The sequence below is a fragment of the Pleurodeles waltl genome, chromosome 9 (assembly GCF_031143425.1).
Source record: "Pleurodeles waltl isolate 20211129_DDA chromosome 9, aPleWal1.hap1.20221129, whole genome shotgun sequence".
Classification (NCBI taxonomy): domain Eukaryota; kingdom Metazoa; phylum Chordata; class Amphibia; order Caudata; family Salamandridae; genus Pleurodeles; species Pleurodeles waltl.
In genome coordinates, this window is record NC_090448.1 from 1,135,819,404 (window position 1) to 1,135,843,617 (window position 24,214).

Sequence of the window (24,214 nt, forward strand, 5' to 3'; positions counted from 1 at the left end):
GCACAATATAAAAAGTGTCCCTACTGGCTTTATGAAGGGGTTAGAATGTCAGGATATATAAATCTTATGTATTGCCTTTGACAGAAAATGACAAAAAAATACTATTTAAATGTATATTTCATGAATTCACACATCACTGTTTAATAAAAGTGATTGTCATTGGAAAAAAATATAAAGCTTTAGTAAAAATAATTCTGAGTTGTTTTTGTTTTTTTAAACTTTTTTCAAGCTGCAAAGTGTAGCTACCGAATAGACCACATGGGGCTCTTTATTCTAGCAGAAGAGCACAGAGCTCCAGCTAGGAGTGCTTTGGAAAATATGGTAAATTCTCCTGTGTCCTAGCATTTACTGACCTAGAAGACTCACTGTTTTTTTTTTTTTTTTTAATGTTGCCGGGGGCTGTTGCACTCCTTGCAGCTTCCCACAAAATAACAAATAAAAAAATGCTTGGTGGTGTCCCTGCCCCTTCTAGTGACATCACCAACCTTCACAGAAAAAGTTTAAAAAGGCCTCGCAGGACATTATGATGCACTCCTTCAAGGAGAAGTGAATAATAAATAAATAAAAAACATATGTTATGCATTGTGTTTTTTTTTACTCTCATTTTGGGTATCCCAGTGCCCATCGGATTTACACCAAATCACAAAAGCACACTTTCTGGACCAAGAGCTAGCTTTCTGTCAAATTTTGTGCAATTCTGATCAGCCGTTTTAGCTGCAGTGAGTTCCAAAAACTCCTATGGCAACTGCATGGTGAAACTGTGCTTTAGAACCCCCTTTTTATCTGCTCCTGCTTGATGGATCACCCTGAAATTTACTAAGAAGGATCTGAGTAAAAAAGGATTTGTGGATGAAGTAAGAAATTGCTTAAATTAAGAATGCTTGAGGTGCCACCTGATCTGTTCAGAAGTAAATCATAGATATATATAAGAAACAAAAGAGGAAAGCACTCCACAGCAGATATTACTGTTTATTTTTTGTTTCTAAACAGTATGTATGTGTGTGTGTGTATATATATATATATATATATATATATATATATATATATATATATATAGAGAGAGAGAGAGAGAGAGAGAGAGAGAGAGAGAGAGAGAGTTTTTTATATATCTGGATAGATACATATCGATATTGATATGCATACCCACACACATACACAGTGAAGGGGGGTTTGTCAAGCCTTCCTTATCCACTGGTCTCCTCAAGTATTGTTGACAATTTGTGCCCCTAAGTATCAGGCAATGGGCCAGCTCATTTCTGCCACTGTCACCTCTTATAGTGACCGACAGCATTAGCGTGTGCACAACTGCCCAAAAAATATTCCACTTCAGTGTCAAGGCTGGTAGGCAAATCTCTAGTTTCTTTTCACAATTTTTTATATTTAGTTTTGAGATGGGTCATTTATGTTTTTTACAAGCATATGCCTGGCATCTGTTGACGGTGGCAATTTTGCTTTAATTACTTTGGAAGCAACTGCTTGTGTTTCTAATAAGTAAGTAAATAAACAGAATAAAATAAAATTAATGAACATCTAAAGCTTGGTAAGGCCAAACCTATTGTATTTGCCAATGTTTTTTTCATATATTGCATCAAACACTCAAAATGTACTTTTCCTTTTAAATGTGCTTTTATAGTGTGATTGGTCTGTCTGACAAGGATTTTCATTGTCATTCTGAAAGTAGCCCACGTTTGCGTATCCAATTGATTGCTACCTTTCTAAATGAATCTGTTCGGTGAGAACTAAATTCAAAGAGCTCAGATGACCTAGTTTCCTGCTCATGGCTCACATCACGTAGGAGTTACTTGTAACTTCTTCTTCAGATTTTGTGAAAAACATGCTCCTCTCTTCAGGTCAATTCAATTTCCATTTCTATTTCGAAGGCTAAGCTGCAACACCACATTTGGATGCTGTCTCTGATAAGGCTGCAGATGAAAAGAGACAAGAAAAGCCTGGCTGTTATCCGTCTCCTAAAGAGTGGGGCGGTGGTAATTGGATGTAATTTGTGGTTAGACTCCATCAAAGCTGGTAGATGGAAGATATCATTTCCATCCTAATAGATGCCCTGGTGAGGTGGAGCGACCAGGAAGTGTTTGCTTCTGAAGCCTATGATTCTATCCGGCAGGTAGACACCAATCCTGGGTTTAAGATAATCAGAGGTATCCCAACCAACATTTTGTGCTCCATGAACAAACGTAGCTCTTAGAAATTCACTTTCTCTACTTCTAAGGATCAACATCTTCTGCCCTACTCTCTGCACACTAATTACAACATGACTGATGGTGTAAAACATGCCACCTTTGCTTTATTGAGACATGTCGGTAAACAAAATGTTGCAATATCACCCTTGGCTCTGATGAGGATCCCAAGACTGATTTCAGACATAAATGGTCTTACCCCAGTGAAGAGCTTCAGATGATATGTGGTAGAACTTTACATTTAACTAACTTGGTGGCCTGGGTCACACAGCAGTCAAATAAACCAAGAGTTTTCACCTTAAGAGGCTTAGATGGCTAGTACATTTTCCAAGGTAGGCAGATAATGTTCTCGCTTCGCTACGTAGCAAGGCATGGTGAAATGGAGAAACTTGGTTCTTGCAATATTTAGGCTTAAACAATTGGCTTTCATTCACGCCTGGGTCGTCTTCTAGATATGCCAAAGCCTGCTCGAGTCAGCTGGTGGACCCACAGTGAGTAGGAGAATCCGCTGTCTGTCATCTGCATAGGTTTGAAACACTACACCCGGGTCCCTTAACAGTTCACACGAGGGCTGAACAAAAATGTCAGACTGCGATCATGAGAGACAGGAACCGCGTGGTCTGTCTGGAGGTAGAACTAGTCCAGTGTGACAACTCAAGCAAATAATCTTAAAGCAACACGGCTCGGGTTCCAGTAGACACCATGGTCACATCAATCAAAGATCCTGAAATCATACTGTGTTCCAGAGTATTAGAGGCCACCAAGAGTCTGAACAGAGCCAATAGCACCGGTTCTCTCTAGCCCACGATTTATTTCTTATTTTTTAAATGCCACACAGAGAAGGTAAGTAGGATCCTATGGAAAGGTAGGTGGAGTGCAACAGAAAGTCAGGTGAAACTGTGCATCTGATTGAAGAATGTATGCATGTATTTAATTATGTACCTACCCAGGCCATTGGAGGGTTGTATATGCCAGTTACTGAGGTCACATTCCAAGACAGATTACAAAATTAGGGGGGTGGGGCTACATTAGTCGACAGAGAGTAAAGAGCTGTGTCAGGATGTGATGGTCTTTGAAAGAGGAGAGACTTCAGTCCTTTTCTGAAGTGGAGGAGGAATTGGACAGCTCTGAATGTCACTGGGGTGTTGTTTCATATTCGGGGTGCAGAGGTGGCGAAAGCCTATTTCTAACTTTTTTTTTTTAACCGATCCTTGTCTCCAGTCTGGAAGTGAAATGCACACTTTGGATTATTCCAGATGGCACTGTCTTCAAGGTAGGGTAGAAACTGTGTATTAGGCACCCAATCTGGGATCTTTAGGAGGAATGGGATGTTGGATATGCCGGGGATGCACATTGACTGAGCTCTTCCTAGAGACCCAAATTCCTAAAGTAGCCAGCTCTTGTTTTTAGGCAAATCAAAAAACTGGGGGAAATAAAGAAAACATTTCTTCACAACACCATATTACAGTGGTGATGACCTTACTACAGGTGCACCTGGACTACAGAAACTCCATTTAACAAAGTCTCCCCTGCAGACTTCTCCATCAGCTGACACTGTGCAAAACGCTGGAGTATGTCTCTTAAAAGGTTCCGGCTGCTGTGATCAGATCTCCCCATCCTAAAGCAGCTGCTGTGGTTACCTGTCACGAAAGGAATGGTATTCACATCTCTATCAATTACTGCATTGTTTGTTCTTCCACCTCAGACTTTTTTTTGCAGGGAAAACAGGTACACAACAGTCTTTATACTTAACTGGTCAATTCTAACTTGATGACCCCAAGACCAGAAATGGTTCATTTTGGAGACGGGCTTTTGGTGTGGTCTCAGCAAAATAAATGACCAGGCCCCCTTTAAAACTCTGCATCCCTTACTCACCTTCGGCAGAAGCTGCAAGACTTTACTTTCTAACCAACAGAGTATGCCAAGATATATATTTTTTAATCTCTTACATCACTCTTGTTTCTGTAGCACCATGAAGCATAACCCCAGTATCAACTGGGCTACTCCAGAGAAATTAGAGATGTTACATATATGACACCCATTTCACATGGTACTTGTACCACACTCTTGCTTTTTTGGGGGATTAAGTTGCCCCTGAAGATTAATCAATTTACTGAAAAAATGGTGAAACTGATAATCAATAAATCGTGCTCGCTAGGTTAATATTTACCATTTAAGTGCTTCATTTCCTGTTCTCTACCCTCAGTTGCCTTCAGCAGCCGAATTCCTGAATGTCAGGTCTCAAGTGTATATTCATGAAAGTGGTGTTTATTGATACGCAGATGTTAATCGCTTTGTTATGTTAGGTTATGTTATGTGGATTTGTAAAGCAGGGCTAATCACCCATGAGGGTATCCAGGCACTGAGTAGTGCAAGCCTAAAGGGCAAGGAGGTGATCATGCCTGTTTCGTCCGGATAATTCATGTTTTGCGGTCTCTTGGCAGCTTTTCAAGCTTTCTTTGAGGCTTTCTGAACCTTGTACACTCTTCCCTCTGATTAGCTCTTTCATCCCACACATAAGCTCTCAGGCAGTCTGCTTTTCTTGATGTATCTACTTTGAGCCAGTCTGCTATAAATGTATTTGATGCATAACGATTATCAAAGAAAACCATCTTATGACTGTGGAAACCATCAAATGTGTATCGGTTTCAATGATGATGATGATAATACTGATGTCAAAATAATTGTAATAAAGTTAATAACTATTGTTAACAGCAATACTAACATGTGTAAGGCTAATAATAACTAACAGCAACAATAATAATAGTAGCAATAACACTAATAATAATATCACAAATCACAAAATAATATTTCTAATGATGTTAATATCAATTACCGTAACAATAATATGAATAAGGCCAATAATATTAACTATAATAAAAAAATAGTAGCAATAACAATAATAATATAGATAATGATATTATTATTATTAATAATAATAATAATAATAAACTAGTATGAAGTGCTGTGTGAAATTACTTGTGTTGCCATCTCATAGCACTGTGTATAGCATCTGTTCTTATTCCCTCATTTACAGGCTCAGTTTACAAACCCTGTAAGGGGGGTAGGCTCAGCGCTTTCGGATTCAGGCTTTGCCTCTGCTGGCACCATGGTAGTCAGCAGCAAGAGTTTAATTCACTGAACCATACTGCGACAGAAAGCAGTGGACAGTTGTCGACTGGACAGCATTAATCGAGTCTGACCCCGGTCTACCCACACTGTCCACAAGCTTGAATGAGCACTTTCAAACCACTTCTATTGTGTTAGAGGGAAGATCTTTGCAAGCCCAGGATTATGAACAGGAGTAAAGTGCTACGGTTCTACGGTTTCCGAACGCTGTGCTTGAAGGTGGTCTTCTCTTGTTCTCATGCTTGCCGACTATGTTTTCAAATCATTACTCCTTAATGCTCACAGTGAGAAGAGTTTTTTGGACTTCACTGAGTTTGGTGAAGTTCACGTCCACTCGAATGTTGTAGAAATCCATATCCTGTATTTCCCGCTTCGTGCTCTCGCGATCCCTTCCTTCATACACAATGGAGTTGCAGCCATGTCTAGAACAGCAGGCTTGAGCGGCTGAGAAGAGGAGAAAGGAGGTATTTGTGCCTAGACTCCAGCACCATTACTTCTGCCCACAAATTCATTTGTGACTTGAATGGCCTGTGCAGTTTCTGAGGATTGGACTGGTGTTGATGCATTTAGGTCACATTAGCCCTGCATTGGCTGCAGCATTTTGGATTATTTGCAGTTTGTATATTTCATTCTTGTTTAGCTCAAGGTACTCTTTCTACTTGACCTCTTAGTAGCTTTCAATCCAATGAGTCTGTCCTTCGCTGGATGCTCCAGTACTACAACCTTCAGGGTAAGGGTTTGCTCAAATGTTAGCCAAGTAACATATGGATATTTGTAACGGTGGATCACGCAGCCCTTTACTTTGTTTACTTAAACAACTTATGCATACATTAAATCTAACTAATGCATGTATTACACCTTCGCCCCCTCTATCACAATTCTTTCTCACATTTATACGAGGTCTGAGAAGAAGTTCAAAGACTTTGTTGTTCATGGCTTCATACGAAGGCAGACACATCTGGAAGCAGTTGCAACGTCAGTGGAAAACAGTGGCTGCAAGCTCAAAAACAGTATTTTGCAATACCGGCAAACATCTAGTAAAATTCAATAAAGCTAAAGGCATAATCTAACATGCCCGGACAAAGCTAATACATCTGGCCTTGGAAGGGTGTTAGTTGACCGTTAGCTTTTCCAATGCTTGTTGATGATGCTAAATAGGATCAGACAAAAAAAGTAACAAAGAAAATGGCCTGCCCAGCGTGATGACCTGTGTGTGCATGTTTCACCACACAAGCACACAAATACACAAACTTCATGACTCAACAGCCATTTCTGTTTTTCTTAATTTACCATTTCAAGATGGCGGACACAAATCTGGGAGCAATAAATAAATAACAAAATAAAAGTGCGAAGAAGTGCACTGTAGTGAGAGTAGTGGCGTTGTAACAAATGGCAGCTGTTGCGTTCTCTGTAAAAGAGTTAAAAAATATAGAATTTTATGCATCCGGACTGGGAGCGGCGGGGAGCAATGGTTGAGTGGGGACGGGAGCAAGCCAGCACATGAACTGCGCTGGGTGGCCGGAAGCAACGCAGCAGCAATCAGGGCGGGGCAGCAAGCTCAGGCTCCCACTAACTGCCTCCAGAGGTCCACACATTTATTCGATTCCTCCCTCCAGCAGGGCACTGCCCCTGGTAACATAGACACAGGCCACCCTTACTTCAGAGAGATTTGTAGACAGATTAACTCATGTGTAGGGACGAAAGGGGTATACAAAGTTTTTCTCCTCCTGTGAAGTTTTTAGACGTTCCCTATTTTTGCCCTGAAATAAGTCTACAAGGCTTCTAAGGTGACCTTCACTCGAGTGATGATATCTCAGCATGGACGTCAATAAGGGGCCCTGCCCCTTGCAAACTCTGCCATTGTCTATGCGACTCCTGGCCTCAGAGGTGGCAAAATCAGTGCCAGGAACACAGTGGCAGCTCATCCTTATGGACGTCGATTTGGGTACCAGTCTCTCAATATTTTTACTATACTAAATGTGAATACTATTTCATTGTTCTTTATTAGGGTAATATGAAAATGGAATAAGACCTTTTCTGGCAGGTGGGGTAAAATGCTATTAAATGTGTGGTGTGTGCGGGCGTGGGGTGTGTGTGTGTTTACACGAGGGAGAGTGTGTGTAAGCGTAAATGTGTGTCTGTGTGAGCATGTTCAGTGAAACTGAAGGTCAAAGGGCTTGTGATGTCACCTCAGCTACCCCTGGCATTTTGGTAAATTGACGTTCATGCATCCAAGGATACAAATATAATTTTCATCAAACAACGTCAGCCATTCTGGGTAATATATGTAGAGATGCCCTTCCCACAGCTTGACAGTGTACAATTGAAGTGTGCAGGAGTACTCGGTTTCCTGCGAAGTGCACCCGACGCAGAACCATTTTGTTAGAGTCTAAAAAAAGAATATTAACAACTAATTTAATCACGATTCTAAAGTGATTGTCACAAATAAACATTGTGACCTGGCAGAGACTTGCTAGGCATTCACAATGGTACCAAAATAATACAATAATGGAAGAGCCCTGGTTGCAAGCATCATAGTGACAGATGGCCTTAAATGGCACCGTTGTGTGACTTCCACGTGGCAACATGGTGCAACTCCACACAACTTACCACACTCAATGGTGAGTTCAGATGTGGCCTCCATTTACAGCACATCTTCACTGAAGGTTCCAGCTCGTCTTGTGTGCAGTCCACTGCACTGTAACATATCAACTGTTTACAATAGGCCCGGTGTCCAGAAAAACAATTATTCAGCAGCGCAAAAACAGCCTCATCGTCCAGCAATACAGGCATGTGGGCATTATTTTACAGTGACAAGAAACAATTGGGGGAGAGGAGGGTCCCAGAATAATCGGAAAGCTAAAACAAGCATTTGCAATGCATTAAGTCTCGCATTTGCTTGAGTTCGAGCTATTGGCATTGTAAATTCATAATTGGACTTTTCTTACCACATAAATTGGTCAACCCTGCCTCACAATTTCGTTTTTTTCCCTGACATATAATTCCACTGGCCCTGCATATAACTAAAGTACTTCCATTTCCCTTCTTCCTCTATCTGCAGCAAAAAATGAAAATGTTGCTATTTAGCATCCTAATTTAAATCTGCCATGCTGATTCCAATAGAATACCACTTTCACCGCCTCACCATCAGAGTTGCTGTCTGGCTAACCCAATTCCCCCAAAAAAGACACAAGACAGCCACAGAGGAGAAATAAACTAGAAGGGTCACCCAAACATATCAAGCGTGTTCAAACAGCCATAGTGTAATAAGGATGTTAAATTGGCCTGAATTAAGGTCATAATTATAATAAGGAGAGATTATTAAAATGTACACAATTATCATATAAACCTTTCTCAGAAATAAACTTTTGCCATTAGAGTGTAATGTTCAAAATAGCTCCTAGAAGGCACCATATCAAAAATATAATTTGTAAGAAAGATGGTCATGTAACTATATTGTAGACAGAGCATTATGAAGGTGATCCCATAGTCCTAGGACCACCACAGACTGAGTTATGAGCAAAAATGGTTTGTAAAAGTGATGCCATGCAAAGCATTATGGGGCAAGTTTCCCGAGTGCAGTGAATATTGTAGTATCAGCACTCCTGCTGTGCCGGGGGAGAGACTTTCACTTTGAGGATTTCTGTTTTACGTAAAGCATTTATGTGTTTTAAAGGGGAAAGCCACAAGAAATGACTCTGATTAGCTAACTGTGAATAATGTGCCCAGCGCTCCAATACCGCTGATCGAGTTCACGCTGTTGTGCCTGTTCATGCTATAAGCGCAATGGCCGCTATGCACTACGAAGGGGAGAGACAAAAGAAAAAAAATAGCTTGCCCACTCTGAAGCATATTGGCAATCGTGCAATAATCCATGAAACAGGGGCAGTCTGCAAGGCATGACAAAAACAGCCTCAAGGCGGGACAAACATAAAGCACTCACCAATGACATCAAGTGATTTTTGAAAGGCAAGCCCACAAACGAGTGAAAGTCATGGGTGTGAAATGGGCATGGTTAACAGCCAACAATACTTACAACAGGACAAAGCGCTTGCTCGCTCGACCTAAACATGGACCACATCTACCTTCCACCCCCCAGAGGGTCTGAAATGCAAGTATCACATCAACACAACACTCTTGTGGCCCTTACCCAGAGGTTGTCACCCCGAGATTAAAGGCACAGGCAGACGGCACAGGTGTGTAAACTTGGTATAAGAAACACTACATTTTTAACCTCAAAAGCTCCAAGCAAAAAGCAATAACATTGAATATTCTGAAGGCAGCGACACTGCCAAAGACAGACAATCCTAAAAAGATGTTTCACAATCTTGTTTAACCTGTTTGCTGGTCATGGCTGTGATGGAAATGACAGGCTCCGGTTTGTGGGTCCCACATCAACAATTTAGAGAGTAACCCCTTTTTTTATAAAGGTTCAGGAGATAGCGTTCAATCACACCAATACAAAAGTTTTTCTCCTGGACTTATTGGTAAAATCCAAACTTCGCTATGTGGATGCTTAATTAGCAACACAAGAACAACAGATGTAACTTCAACCTCAAGCAATAACAAACGATAACTAAACTAAAACTGACTGTTCCATGCAATTCACACATTTTGTTGTATCTGCTAGTTTATGAACCAACATGGGTCTTGTATAAATCAGGGTCCAGCAGGAACACAAACCATTGTTCCTTTTTTTTTGTTGAAAGATAGGATAAAAGTCAAGGAGCCACAATAAAGTTATTTTGTATTTTGATTGTATACAGTTGTTTTCTATGTTATTTTTTGGACCAGATGTTTTTGATGATGTATCTGGTCCAATGGATGATGAACTATATTAACGAATTTCACTAGTATTTTGTGTGTATTTTAATAAATTTTATGAGATTCTAAATATTTTGGTTGGTGTATAATAGTTATTGTTTAAGATCAAAATTATATCTGTTTTTCTTGTGTTGACAATTAAGCATCCACATAGGGAAAGTTTGGATTTTAACAATAAGTCCAGGGGAAAAAAATGTTTGTATTGGTTGTGGTTCCCAAACAGAATCCACATTTAATAGATAAAAATAAAGCAGGGTGGAGAGTCTACGGTGCAGTGTTTTCGTGTTACAGTCCTTTCACTTTTAGGACACATGTATAAAGCAGCCCTCTACAGATGAGCATGGAGCCCCAGACTGGGTTCACATGCTGTGACTAGAATAAACAGAGCCCTTGTGTCCGCTCAGCACCAACAGAAAATACACAGGACAGCACCTCAGCTGGTACACCCCTCACCACCACCACTGCACCGCCTCGTTCCACAGGTTCTGAAGGCAAGGTGACCTTACAAAGTCTAGAAGGCATGAGACGCAGACAATAAGGCTAGGGCTGAGGCACCAGCCCCCAGTGGTCAACTACTCGGCACCCTTCCAACACACTCAAGGAAACTGCACCCAAAGCCCCACACATCTACAGCTGGGCAAGGCAGAGAATTCACAAGGAGAGACTGGACTGGCTTGGCTCCAAGGACTGAGGCACAAGCCGGGGGTGGGGGGTTATGTCAACACTGCAGACTATTTTAGAAATAGCATCTTTTCAGCGCTTGAAGTGCATAAAGAAAAAAGTATGGGAACGGTGATGCTGCGCGCAAGGGCGTGGGGTGAATTTGGAAGCGTAGTCAAAGGGTTACTAAAAAATACAATATTTTGTAACTTTTTTTCCGGTCTTTCACCTTCCTGTAACCACATATAAAATAAAGCACAGCTTAAATGAAAACTGAATACAAGTTCTGTTAATCAGCAGGAAATGCACTATTGTACATTATGAAAACTCTATTAGTTATTACACGGTACTAAAGAGCCACATAATTGAATTCTAGCCAGTAAAGTGGAGAAGAGCGTCCTGTTCATGTTTAGTGCTATAAGGTTCCAGAAAGGATTGAACATGCAAGGTCTTATTTTAAACTTGCATTATACACAATATAAGACAGACTGCTGCAAAAGCACAAATATGTTTAAGATAAAAAAGGGTTTAAAAAATATAGATTTTATGCAGATGGTGCAGTGCATTTTTTTTATATACATAACGGTCTTGTGAAAGCACGCCCTTCACAGCTTAGCTTGTAGCTCCCTTACAACGCCACTCAAAAAGAATAAATATGTGTTATCAGGATGCTTCAACGGATTCCATCAATTAAAGCCAATACTCCTCAAAGCACCTTTCCATTTGCAGACTGATCGGTTGTGCACATTTACATTTCGTTCAGGGAACAGGCACCCTGGCAGGTAGGCTTGTTTAGCTGCCCGCCCCACCCTCGGTTTCTAGCACAGGAGACTCCCTGACGGTTGTCTTTTCACAAAACGTGTAATGTTTTTCTAAAATTAAAAATGTATGGGCACGTTGTGCCCCTCTGATCCCACCCACTTCGAGCACCGCATATACTATATATTGTGTCAAACATAACAGGACTCTTTAAATGGGAAACATGTTGTACTGGAACTCCCGTGTCTTCTGTTTGTAGTCCAATGAAAGATCAACACACATTAGACACCGGCTACGGTATTTTGCATGTTCAGCTGTTCATAGTACGTTTACATAGCTCAAATCAAAACTACACATGCCAGAGTGCAAACTGCTGTGAGTTAAAAGCCTACGCTGGCCCAAGGTGCCCGATGTGGCACGGGGTCCTTGACAGCAGGACTGGAGCACCAACATTTACTTTACAACCAGCAATCACTGAGGTATTACAAAACGTGCACACAAGACCCACACCAGTATATATAAATACATGATTGAAACGGACTCCTGAACAAGGCAGTGCTCTCAGTCACTGACTTTAGAAGTCCGGGGGCACGAACTTCAAAGAGTGCACAGCTCGCCAAGGTTTGGAGGAAATTTGGGTTTTAACTGCATAGGATTTAAAGTGAACATTTTAAAGTAGCTGGGGCAAGCTTTCTTTTCTGATCCGGCGCCCCATCCTTGGTCATGAGACACCCCGTCCCCATATTCCCGTAAGAAGCACCAAAGTGCCATGAGGCACCTCTTGCCAGTGAGCTCTGCATGTAGCCTATCGGTGGTGCTTCCCTTCACGTGCTCTCTCCTGGGTGGCAAAGTCTGAGGGGTGGTGAGTTTATGCGCCAGCATTGGCTTGCCACAGGCATCCACCAATAAGTTAGCTGAGGAGGTCAATGATTCTGCTGCTTAGATGTATATTAGTTTGTGCAGTTTTCCGTTATTCATCTCGCAGGTTAGACAGTTTGGGGAGTTAATGTGATCGGCGAGCTGTGTGAAAACTACAAGTTACAGCCCCCTAGGCAGGGGCGGCTCCTCAATAAGGGCAGAGGAGTGTCGCCTCCCAGCCAGCAGCATCAGCTACAATCCTTTTCCACAAAAACGATAATAAACTTTGCTTATTATAGTTTTTGTGGAAAAGGGGCGGGGCCTCGAGGGTGACGAGCGAGAGGGGGAGCCCCCTTAGAGCCCATGCATGTTTGGCCAGCCGTCTCGGGCCAGCCAAACACACATGCACACAGGGCTTTCCAGCCCAGCAACACGGCTGCCGGGCTGGAGAGAGCCTGCACAGGCTCCCAGAGTGCCTGGGAGCACCCTGTCTGGGCGCTCCCAGCCAATCCCGACGCTGCTCAGCACAGGGCAGGGCAGGCTGGGAGCCTGTGCCTGCAGGGAGAGGAGAGAAGCAGCGCAGTGGTGAAGGCGGCGGCACAGGTAAGTGGATTTTTTTTTTTTTTTTTTTTAATTTAAATCCCCCCTCACCCCCCTGTTAATCCCCCCGCATGCCGCCCCCGACCCTTCATTGACGCGCAAGCCGCGACTGCCCCTAGGGGCATAACAGAGAGGGTTTATGTACCTGCTGCGGAGATTTCTTATCAGATGCTCTAATCTTGCGTGTATAAATAGATTAATGCACCTGGACCCTGCAGGTCGCCAGTTACAATGACAGCAGTTCAGGAGGTGCAACCTGCTAGAACAGCTCAATGGGATAATTCATCCAAAGTACAGATCTGGGTGTTCATGACAGAGCACATGTTCCAATCTTAAAGAAAACACTGGCTGCAGTTACCACAGTCATTAGTGAAATGGAGAACAGATTTAGAGGCAGCGAACATTGCCTTCTCATCTGAACTTTACTACCCCAAACAGTGATTGTGCACTAAAGTGACATTGGTGTTCATTTCATCGTAAGCTCCTGGTGTGAAGATATCTTCCACTGCAGGGTCAAGGTGTCCAGTGTTTACCTTCTGTTCACAACTGTGAGTACATTCCAGGGGTGGCTCCTTTACAATGGTGAAGGAGCGTCGCCCCACCGCAGCTAAAAAATAAAACTATATTTTAATATTGTTTTATTTTTCACCTGCTGGTTCAGCCAGCAGGTGCAGGAAGTGGTGGGCTGGTCCATGGGAGGGGGAGGCGGGGGAGTGGAGTCAGTGCACGAAGTGCGCACAACAGTTTGGCCGGCTGTTTTAGGAGAGCCAAACTGACATGCGCACTTAGGTTTCTCCAACCTGGCAGCGTTGCACAGCCAGATTGGAGAGATGCACAGACCCCAATGCACTGTCTGATGAAGCAGACCAAGCCGCTCAGACCAAAAAAAGTTTTACTCTAAGATTAGCAACATGTTGGGAATCTGTGCCTTAAAGTGGAAGACTAGGAACCCATGTGCTTCCTCTTATGAAGCGTAAAACAGCCTCCATATGATAAAAGTGTAGCCTCCTCTCAGCAATATCTATTGTTCCTGCAGCAGTGTAAAAGATTGTGTTTTTTCTCCAAATACCGTGTGGATATAGAATCAACACCTTAAGTTATTTTCCCTGGACGGAAAAAAGCTGGAGAATATTTTTTTAAATGTCAATTTTTTAAATACATTTTATTTAATCTTATTATATATATATTTTTTTAGGTTTTTACTTTTTAGGTTCTCGTCACCTTGACCAATATAATTTTGCTTTTGGTAATGAGATCTTTTTCTGAAAGGTATATGATTTACATGAATTTGCCTCTTTTTTTTCAAACAACTTCAAGAGTTGGTCTATGTCATATAAAATGCAGAATTGTCTGCTTCTGTTTTTTTTTTTTTTAATCGCTATGTATTGATGTACGTATGGAAGTTAGATAGTGTGAATCTAGCATTAAAGCCATTCACAGAATGTACACAACCCCTATAAGCTGACCATGCTCGATGCACGAGACAGGGTGCAATGTAGACCCTGTGGAGTGGAGGAGGAAATGTTAAAATAGGCAATCTAGGTATGTGCCATCCACACTCTAAGGTGGGGAGGAATGACTTGGAAGGCCCATTTTACTTTGTGGGTTCTCTGAATCTTCGCTGATCTGAGGTTTAATGATCTTAATGAGCGGTTTGGTATGTGCCAGCTAATTGCGGTTTGTAAACATTTAGAGCCTTGGAAGTGAAGAGCTTGAAGGTGATACGTTTCCTAATTGGAAACCAGTGCAATCCCCTAATGCCCTCCTTAATGGGAGCAGACCTGGGTATCCCGAGTACCAATCTGGAAGCCGAGTTTTGAACAAGCTGTAGCTTATTCAGAGCAAGATGATTGATGTTCAGGTAGAGGGCATTACAATAGTCTCGTCTGGACACAATGAGGGCCAAGACTACCGTAACTCTAAGTTCCTGTGGGATAAAAGGCAGGATTTTCTTAAGAATTTTGAGTAGCAAGATGCATGTGTTTGTAACTTTGTTTACCTGGGCATCAAAGGTTAGTGCTGAATCACAAATATCTCCAAGATTCCTGACAGCGGTTGCTGGAGTTGGTAAGGTCCCACAAGTCTCGTGCCACCAGTTGAGGTTCCAACTGGTAGGGTTCGAACCACAGACCATAACTTAGGTTTTGTCCCCATTGATTTTTAACCATTTTTGGTTCATCCATTTATTGACTTCTCTCATACAGGTTTGAAATCTGCCAGCTGTGATGTCAACGCTGCCTTGCCTGGTAACAATGATTTGGGTGTCATCAGCATATGAGGACGCCCGGAAGTCAAAGGATCGAACCAATTTTGGCCGGAGGGGCGACATACAGATTGAATAGGGTCAGTCTCAAAAACGATCCCTGGGGGACCCCACAAGGGAGTTTGTAAGGCTGAGCAGAAATCCGCACACTTAGTCAACAGTATTCTCTCCTGGAGAAAGGTCTCCAGCAAGCTCAAAGCTGAGCCTCTAAGACCTGCCTTGTAGAGGCAGTGTATCAGAATTTGGGGTGATATGATGTCAAATGCAGCTGACAGATCTAATAGAATCAGAATACCGAATCAATTTAGATCTACCTGTTTTCTTATAATATCAGTGGTGACCAGTAGGGCGGCCTCAGTGTTATGGTGTTTTCGGAATCCATGTTGTGAGATGTCCAGATGGTCGTGCCCCAGCAGAAAGGTAGCAAGTTCTTCATTTATGTGTTTTTCTAATAATTTAGCCAGCATTGGAAGGAGAGCAACTGGGCGCAAATTTTTAAGGTCTCCTGGATCGCCCCCGGCTTTTTTTAAAAATGGGCATAAGCACAGTCTCTTTCCAAGTGTTGGGAATTATTCCTGATTCTAATATTTCTGCATAGATCTTTCCTAGGGGTGCTGCTCTGCAATCGCTAATCATTTGAAGTATTCTGGGGGGATAGGGGTTGTTAGGGGAACCAGAGTGAATTTTGGACAGATAGGAGATAATTTTGGTAGTTGTTAAGGATGAGAATTTTGACAGAGTTGCCCCACCCACTGGTGTATTATTGAGTTCCCGATCATGCGCTCCTGGGGCCAACTGGGGGGCTGAGAATTCAGCAAATATTTTCATGACACTGCGACAAAATGTTTGCGAATCTTCTAGCTACTGATAGGGAATAGGGGCTGCTAATACCTTAACTACTTTAAACAGTTCTTTTGGGGTGTTGTCTGCATTTCTGATTTCTGAGAGAAGTAACATGACTTGGCATGTTTTATGGCACATTTATAAGTGCCCTGCAGTTCTCCGAGTTTTGTTCTTTCGACAGGACCCGGATCAAGTTTCCATTTCCTTTCCTGTTTTCTGTACGATCTCTGGAGTGTCTTAAGCTCTTCGGTGAACCAAGGGGCTGTGCTTGTTTTCCCCAGCTTTGGTTTTGGTCTCTCTCAAAGGTGCTACTGTATTGATTGCTTTTCTAACCCGGGAGTTAAAGATCGCCACACTCTGCCCAGTGCTATCTAATATGTTACTAGAACATCTACTGTTCTTTAATGTGAACACTAATAGGCATATTATTACACTGCACTGAGAAGTACTTATCTAAAGAAATGTTTTTAAGAAACATTAGTAGTATGCAAATTAGGGTAGTTGATTTGTCTGATTGTACAGCATAAGATTTAAAAACCTGAATTTGCACACACAATTTATTTCGTTTGGCGCAGACTTACAGGCTATTGTGCCAACAGCAAATAAAATTTCCAGTGTTGGAAATTGGGCTATTAGTTGTGTGGCCGGCACAAGTAATAATTACAAATATTCATTGGCAGATGGATCATACCATAGCCAACATTGTGCAACCACTGATTACCCCTAGAAGGGTCACCCAAACATATCAAGGCCCTCATTACGACTTTGACCACCAAAGCCGAACCTGCCATTCGACCGCCAGTACAGTGACATTTTTGAGGCAGAGAGCAGCCATCATTCGTTCTGGCAGTCGGGGCTGCAGAGGCTGTTCCCTCACCAGCAGGACTCTGCCCTCTGTATTACGAGCCGTTGGATGGCTCAGCAGTGTCCTTCGGCGTGGTGGTGGCAGAGAGGGAAGACCGCCAGGACCCATACCCTCCTGGACGAAAAATGTAAGTGGGTGCCTGAAAGGGGGAAGGGAGGGGTCTGTGGTGTGTTTGGGTGCGTGTGTGTGTGTATGTTTGCTGAGGGGGTGCTGATAGGTGTGTGTCTGAGAGTGTATGTGCACATGTATGGGGGTGTCTGTATGGATGCATGCGAGTGAGCGGGTGTGTCTGAGTGCATGTATGCATATGCTGAATGGGTGTGTATGTGAATGCATGCATGTGTGAAGGGGTGGGGGGCCTGTGAGTGTATGGACGGCTGGAGGGGGGATGTGTGCATGTGTGATGTGTTTGTGCCGGCGACAGGAATGAAGATTCCTATCACCGGGTGCGTGACTGCGGGTGACCACCACGGAAAGCCTGGTGGCGTGCAACCTCGTAATCCGGACGGCGGCCTGAGGCCTGCCGCCGGGTTGGAGGAGGTCACTGCGGCAGTGCAACCGCACTAGCGGGCCAGGTGAAGTTGTGGAGGTTTGGCTTCAGCCAAACCCCACAGCTCATAATACGACGGTCTTCACCGCCGGCTAAAATATTACAAACAAGGCCTTTAAAACACAAACTACTCCCAGCTGTAAAACAAAAGTTCCAGCATTGAGCGAGCTTTAAAAGACACTGAATGGTGGGAGAAGTTATGAATTTGGGGTTACCCCCAACCTAGTTTGGGGACCCAGAAGATGACCTGGCAGAAAGAGCACATCGTGCTGAACGTTTTGGTGGTGGTCTCATTGTAGCAGGGCCACGACAGGCTGTGTTATGGGTAAAAACATGTTGTAAAAGGAATGCCCTGCAAAGCATTATGAGGGGAGTTTCCCGAGTGCAGTGAATATTGTAGTATCAGCTCTCCCGCTGTGCCAGGAAGAGTCGCGGATGAGTTCCCTTGTGTTCTTTCTATTTACATGGTCCAGTTTGTATAGTTTTCAACTGCTAAACAAATGTAGTACAAGCATCACACCGCGCAGCATAAGGGTGAGGATGTGGTGTAAGGGCCAGAGCTGCAGGCTTTGGAGCTGGGGAACCAGGTTCGAGTCTCGGCCTTGGCTCATCACTTAATCCCCGTGCCTACCAAAAATGAATGTTTCCTTGTGTAATATAACCAGTGCTCATGTAAAGCGCTCCAATCGTCGGGTCGAGTTCACACTATATAAAACTGCAAAAACACAAAAATAGTAATGCACGAAAACAAGGAAGAGAAAGAAACAACATACCGCCACAGAGCACGAAGTGCTGACGCTAAGGTATATGGCCAATCGTGCAATAGTTCATGTAACACAGTCAGTCTCAAAGGCAGTAACAAGACACCTCAAGGCGGTACAAATGTAAAGCTTTTACCTAACAAACCAAAGGAATTTTGAAAGACAGGCCGAAGAACGAATGAAAGTGATGGACTTGTGATGGGCGTGGTGAAAGCCCACAGAAGTACAGGGAGTGCAGAATTATTAGGCAAGTTGTATTTTTGAGGATTAATTTTATTATTGAACAACAACCATGTTCTCAATGAACCCAAAAAACTCATTAATATCAAAGCTGAATATTTTTGGAAGTAGTTTTTAGTTTGTTTTTAGTTTTAGCTATGTTAGGGGGATATCTGTGTGTGCAGGTGACTATTACTGTGCATAATTATTAGGCAACTTAACAAAAAAAAATATATACCCATTTCAATTATTTATTATTACCAGTGAAACCAATATAACATCTCAACATTCACAAATATACATTTCTGACATTCAAAAACAAAACAAAAACAAATCAGTGACCAATATAGCCACCTTTCTTTGCAAGGACACTCAAAAGCCTGCCATCCATGGATTCTGTCAGTGTTTTGATCTGTTCACCATCAACATTGCGTGCAGCAGCAACCACAGCCTCCCAGACTCTGTTCAGAGAGGTGTACTGTTTTCCCTCCTTGTAAATCTCACATTTGATGATGGACCACAGGTTCTCAATGGGGTTCAGATCAGGTGAACAAGGAGGCCATGTCATTAGATTTCCTTCTTTTATACCCTTTCTTGCCAGCCACGCTGTGGAGTACTTGGACGCGTGTGATGGAGCATTGTCCTGCATGAAAACCATGTTTTTCTTGAAGGATGCAGACTTCTTCCTGTACCACTGCTTGAAGAAGGTGTCTTCCAGGAACTGGCAGTAGGACTGGGAGTTGAGCTTGACTCCATCCTCAACCCGAAAAGGCCCCACAAGCTCATCTTTGATGATACCAGCCCAAACCAGTACTCCACCTCCACCTTGCTGGCGTCTGAGTCGGACTGGAGCTCTCTGCCCTTTACCAATCCAGCCACGGGCCCATCCATCTGGCCCATCAAGACTCACTCTCATTTCATCAGTCCATAAAACCTTAGAAAAATCAGTCTTGAGATATTTCTTGGCCCAGTCTTGACGTTTCAGCTTGTGTGTCTTGTTCAGTGGTGGTCGTCTTTCAGCCTTTCTTACCTTGGCCATGTCTCTGAGTATTGCACACCTTGTGCTTTTGGGCACTCCAGTGATGTTGCAGCTCTGAAATATGGCCAAACTGGTGGCAAGTGGCATCGTGGCAGCTGCACGCTTGACTTTTCTCAGTTCATGGGCAGTTATTTTGCGCCTTGGTTTTTCCACACGCTTCTTGCGACCCTGTTGACTATTTTGAATGAAACGCTTGATTGTTCGATGATCACGCTTCAGAAGCTTTGCAATTTTAAGAGTGCTGCATCCCTCTGCAAGATATCTCACTATTTTTGACTTTTCTGAGCCTGTCAAGTCTTTCTTTTGACCCATTTTGCCAAAGGAAAGGAAGTTGCCTAATAATTATGCACACCTGATATAGGGTGTTGATGTCATTAGACCACACCCCTTCTCATTACAGAGATGCACATCACCTAATATGCTTAATTGGTAGTAGGCTTTCGAGCCTATACAGCTTGGAGTAAGACAACATGCATAAAGAGGATGATGTGGTCAAAATACTCATTTGCCTAATAATTCCGCACTCCCTGTATATTACAACATGTCGAGAGACAGCGCATGCACGCTGCCTAGGCTCAGCCTAAAAAGAGGCTGAAAGCTGCTCTGTACAGTGCTTTCCAGCTGTCTTGCCCTCCACGTGATTTCGACTCCTTACCGGGTGACCGTGTAAAGGGAGCCAAAAACGTGTGACCCACAGTGGCTCCGTGTGAGTTGTCAGGTCTGGGTCAACCACAGCATGTGAACTGCTGTATGGTCCTACTTATCTTGAAATTAACTTAATTGGAAAGTGTACTTAAAGCCTCTTCTATCAGGGCTAGAAAGACTGAAATGATCTTCTCTTTCAGATCCCCCAGGCCTGGCCTTACGCAGTAAAGTGCAGCTTTGGGAAACAGCTGCATGTGAACAGTTCCTGCAGGACCCAGGTGTGAAAACAGCCTTCAACTCGCCCGCCATCTTCCTGTATTGCATAAGCTGCATTCAGAAGTGGACCACGTGTTACAATACATCCTTCTGAGTCAATGTGTGCAACCCCTCGAGGGAGAAATTAGGAAAAGGAGGGTGGGGAATACACCGCTGAGGGAGTGGGAAGGCAGGAAAGAGCATCCTGGAGTACCTGGAGTTACTAAGACCCTGTGTGTGCTGTCTAGGCCTTTAACACTCCACTGGAGTAGGAGTGAAATCCTTCTAATCCTTCTATTAGTTGATGCACTGTGGGATGTGGTAATATCCCACCCTGCAGAATGCTACAATAGTGCATGTTTGCACATATGTTAAGTCTGGCCCGACACCTCCGCTATCCCGTAATACCTTTTGTCACCAATTCTTTAAAATGTACATAGAGTGAGCTTTGGCTCCGCCCAGATGTGTGCTTCTCGCGCATCTCATGCTATTGGCTGTTGGGTTTATCATTACGCTCCCTGTGATATTTCGTACATTACCATGCACGAGGCAATATTTTATGTCTCAGAAGGACACTGAACCATCACACATTCACCCTTTTATCTCATGCATGTGCAGTATACAGAAAGCAAAGGTTTTTCTTTTTTTCCACTGCAGCAGGCTCGTTAAAGTTTTACCACAGACCATTATTCCAAGCCAGACCTGTTGGCTTTGCCAAAGCATGTTTGTTATTCACCACCCACGGGGCTTCTTTTGATTCAACACAATAAACACAGCATCGACATCTGTTGAAAAAATGGCAACTGGCTAAATTTATATCAAAAAGTGCTAAAGAGTTTTTTTTTTTTTATACAATTTTCACATGAAAAATGAACTGACTAAATTGCTTATGTTCTTTTTGACACACATGTACGTCCTTAAACTCATAACATGTCAACAACATCAACTGAACAACCTGCAGGGGAGAAAACACATCAGTGATGGCTGAAGCTCTCTGAAAGATGTCTACATTTGGCTGACAGTCAAGTTTAGATTATTCGACTATTTTCTGGCATTCACTGAGGACAAGTGCTTGGTAGTAAAAACATGCATGAACAGCTCGGAGGCCTCTCCGTTGGAAGGCTGCAGGGAGGGCTGGGTAGATTAACAACAGGAATGTACCTTCTCCTCTGCCCTTAGCAGTTGGGTATTACCTGCCATTTTGTCTACTCATCAAAAAGATGAGGATATAGGGCAACAGATGAAACATGTCTGCAAAATCTTTGCATCTACAGCAAACCTGAAACAAGGGTGCCAGAAGAGATCAGGGATAGCAGAACCCACGAGACAATAGATAAACTTAAATACAAAAAACCCAAATGGGAATCATTTACAGAGTCGCTGGATGCCCTGAAAATCTGGCATAGATATGCTTCTCGTGGACACATGTTGGACACCCACAGGCTACACTATTCAGAGAAAGTACCAACCTTCACGTGGTCCGTTAAGCTGTGGGCGTGAAAGCAGCTCTCCCCGAGCATCACGATCAGAGAAGTTGATCACCAAAGCAGAGTAACCTCCTAATCCTTGGTGGGCAGGAGATCTGGAAAAAAGAAGAAAAAAAATCACCATATGCTTGCAAAGAATTTATCGTTTGCTAATCAATTAAAAATGATGTACTGTGGGCGATGGCAGGAGGGGTACTGGATGCTGAAGGTGAACGCAAAGAAAAATAAATTTTTTGAAATCTATAGAATCATGGGCATTGGGAGTTATTATTATTATTTTTTTTAATGGGAATTAACTTTTATTTATTTTTTACTAAAAATGAGTCAAATTCAGAATGTAAAATATTCAATACATTTGTCATACATTGCTGAAATTATTGCAATGGTAAAATCTAAAATCACTTAGAGAACTGAGAAAATGTATATTATCCTTTATTTTCAATTTAAGGGCAAAGATAAACAATTTACATATTTATTCTCAATGCATTTATTTTTGGCATTTATTGACGTTGGAAAAGAAGCTATTTGAAATATGTAGTCTCTGGTCCAACATGCACATGAATCAGCCTTTCTACCCTTGGGAAAGGGTCTCTGCAAATACACAGAGGGACGCACCGAACTTCAGCCCCTACACTACTTTTCTCTGTGTGGAGTGAGAGAAGGCAGAAGCAGCTAGGGAAGGCACAAGGCTTCTCCGCATGGAACCTGCTCCCTGAACAATATGTAAATATGCACAATTAGTTCATCAGAAAATCTAGACTGCTGGGGAGCCAGTATAGGCTTTAATTGGCAAAATCTGGAATTTCTTGTTTTGAATCATGGAAACCAATAAAACGATTTGCACTAGGTACAATCAGCGTATTATTAAAAACATGACTTTTGAAAGCCCTGTAAACATTTAAAGGAAATGTATTTGCTCATTTTGTGACAGCTTATATACACTGTGAGTTATCTAACTAACGTTATGTAATACATTTTTAAGCTAATGACTAACACTCAGTTTTTTGTTACCTATTTGGACCTCCCAGCACTATAAATACACATCACTATTCCCCAGTGAACCAGTCACAATTCCAATTAATGACTTCCCAGTTACTCCCACAGACATCTGAAGTGACTGCATTAATCAACCAAGCTGTCCTACCAGAAAAATGCATTTCCCACAAATACATTTAAGTTGAATTTATTTTTCAATTTAGATGTGTGCATTATATTTTAAATGCATTTACCTGCAGGTGAAAGGCCAACTAAAAGTTATAGAATATTTTTGTTATTTTTAGCAATGTCTCTGGCCCCACCCTAGACTGACTGATTGTGCTCCCACTGTACCGAGGCAAAAAGAACAGATAACAGACGGAATGCTGAACAATATAAACATTCACCCCAGTCACAGATCTGGGTTTAAACCATCCTTTTTTTTGCTCACCATGCCACCCCATTTTGGGACCCAGCCAAATGCAAATCAGTCTTGCCCTTTTCCCCATGGGAACAGTCCAGCCCTAACTGTCAGGCCAGGTCTTCTCTGGACCAGACCACGCATCCTGGGACCGGTTTCGGGGTATCACCCCTCATCAGTCAGGCTAGCTTGAATCCAGTGGCATAGGGAATAGGGCCAAGACTAACGACTGATTTGCATATGGTTAGGTCTAAACTGGAATGGCATGGCATGCAAAAAAAAAATGGATTTAGGCCCAGATCTGTGACTGGGGTGAATGTTTGACATTGTTCAGCAGTCCAGCCATCATCTGTTCCTTTTGCCCATTGTACCCAGGATCACAGTTCTCATATCTTTCTTTCGGCATTTCACCCACTTTTGTTTTTTTAATGATGAAAATTATGAAAAATGGTGGTGAACTGCTAAATACCCAAGGAGAATCAGAGCAGGGTCGGAGAGGTACCAATATCTGAGTGGCATCACACACTGAGTGTCAACGAAATATGGGATTATGGAGGCGGGGGCTGGGGACTGGGTAAGGTAGCTCATAGAAGAACCTTACGCAAGAAGAGATCAGGACAGTAGCTATGAGAAGAGGATAAGAAGGGAAGAAGGACAAAAGGGGTTTGCCCCCCTGTATGTTCCTGCTTCAAGGGCACAGGAGCAACATGATCATGTGTTTTAAGCCACGTGATGAAGTGAGCCGCCCCTGGTAATACTGCCTTCAGGGGGCGAGATGTACTCTGGGAAGACGAGTCAGAAGAGAGCTCCATTGTCTAATCAGTCCTAGACAGCACAAGAAACTGAACGAACAAAATACTTGCAAA

The 24,214-nt window shown here is 42.7% G+C and overlaps 1 protein-coding gene across 1 annotated transcript in view; it reads right to left on the reverse strand.

Annotated features, from left to right (window-relative positions):
- Positions 1-24,214, reverse strand: part of FUT8 (fucosyltransferase 8) — a 584,495-nt gene that overhangs the window by 429,459 nt on the left and 130,822 nt on the right. The window contains exon 2 of the mRNA XM_069208896.1: positions 21,935-22,047. The gene's annotated coding sequence lies outside the window, so the exon portion shown is untranslated. The remainder of the gene's footprint in view (positions 1-21,934; positions 22,048-24,214) is intronic.